Below are 1,699 nucleotides of genomic sequence, written 5' to 3'. Positions count from 1 at the left end.
CCACAAAGTGCATCAGTTTTTATTCAGGAAAAGACATGGTCCATTAGCAATTCAATTCTTTCCAAGACAACTCAAAGACAACCCTCACCATACCATTTAAATCTAACTTTACACCAATAAGAAATTAGCTTCCAGCCTCTTCCAGAGAACATGGGTGGGATAAGGGACAATCAGGTATAGCTCTTTGTTAATTAGGAGGTGAGGTGTGGGGTTAGCCCCAACACCTCTGTCCCCAAGATATCCAGATTTTAAAAACACCCTGTTTATATTTCGGTCTCCAACAGGTCCCCCTTCTGTATTTTTTAAAACTTTAATTCGTGTGCTGTGATTCATGCTCATCTGAATTCCCATGTTCCAATTTGGAGGCAGACTGGAAAAATATAAAATAAACAACAAAATTAAAATAGTCAATGCTAAGAGATACTATAACAAGTGTCCTAATACAATGAAGCGATTAAAGCCTATTAGATTATCAATTAAAATCTTAACTAATACAACAGTATCTAAAATTTTTACAGTCTCAAATGTCCTTAACATGTTAATGTAATTTCACCTAGTCCATGTTGACACCATCACCGCTTCATATTACTTGTAAATGTAACCCAACCCCATTTCAGTCTGAGAACTGTCCCAAGGAGCAGGAGTCACACACATTTAGGAAAAGTCCACAACAATTTACGTGGACTGTCTTACCTCAGGGGATCAAAAACAGCCCACACCTGTTTGGGCAGGCACTAGCTCAGGATTTAGCAGCATGCAATTTCAAAACTAGTACTCTCTTACAATATGTAAATAAAAAAAAATTTAAAAAAATGAAGATAAACTTTCTTATTACTCCAAAGAAATATATATAATCAGTTTATGGCTGAGATCAAGTGTAGTATCTGTTCATATTAGTTTAATATCTGCTAAGTCCTTTATTACAGTACAATATATTGAATGTAGTTTTGAAATGAATAAATGAAATAAAAACTTGCTCTGTCAACTCCATGCATTTACCTGGTATTGTAGTATTTATGGGAATAATGAAGGGAGAAAAAAAGGAAAGAAGGAACACATAATACATTGAAGATTGCATTATATTCAGATATTATTGACCTAATAAGTGGTTACAAGAAAGGGGATCTGGCCCTTCAGGGCTGCTCTCAGCTTGAATTTGTATAGAAAAAAATTCAAAACATGAGTCCAGGTGATTTTGAGGGGTTGGGGGGTGATAGAAACAGAGAGACAGAAAAAGGGGCAGATAGGGACAGACAGAGAGAAAGGGAGAGAGATAAGACGCATCATTCTTCATTGCACACCTTAGTTGTTCATTGATTGCTTCTCATATGTGCCTTAACGGGGTGGGGAGCTACAGCAAAACGAGTGACCCCTTACTCAAGCCAGCGACCTTGGGCTTCAAGCCAGCAGCTACCTTTGGTGGCTGAGGCCAGGGAGCTTTACATTGGTACCAAGCAGACAGTAGTGGAACTGCAGAGCCATAAAGCATTGGGCTATTACCATTTCTTACATTCTTGTAATGACAAGTGAGCACAAAGGCAGGGGAAAGCCAGTTCACATGGCAGCAGGCAAACAAGCTCCACAATGGCCCCTCACACTGGAGGGCAAGAAGTCTGCAATCCCCCAACCACTGCACTGAGTGCAAGCACCCATAGCCTTACATAGGCTATGCACATGTGCCTCTGCCCTGTGCTCACAC

General features: G+C 39.6%; 1 non-coding gene across 1 annotated transcript; it reads left to right on the top strand.

Moving 5' to 3' along the window:
- The first annotated feature begins 848 nt into the window (after positions 1-848).
- Positions 849-1,036, top strand: LOC136332527 (U2 spliceosomal RNA). Its single transcript, XR_010730762.1, has one exon. It is a non-coding gene; the product is annotated as a U2 spliceosomal RNA (small nuclear RNA).
- Positions 1,037-1,699: the final 663 nt, after the last annotated feature.

The sequence above is a fragment of the Saccopteryx bilineata genome, chromosome 3, assembly GCF_036850765.1.
Source record: "Saccopteryx bilineata isolate mSacBil1 chromosome 3, mSacBil1_pri_phased_curated, whole genome shotgun sequence".
Lineage (NCBI taxonomy): Eukaryota > Metazoa > Chordata > Mammalia > Chiroptera > Emballonuridae > Saccopteryx > Saccopteryx bilineata.
The sequence above is the reverse complement of the archived record's forward strand: the minus strand, read 5'-3'. Positions and strand labels throughout refer to the sequence as shown.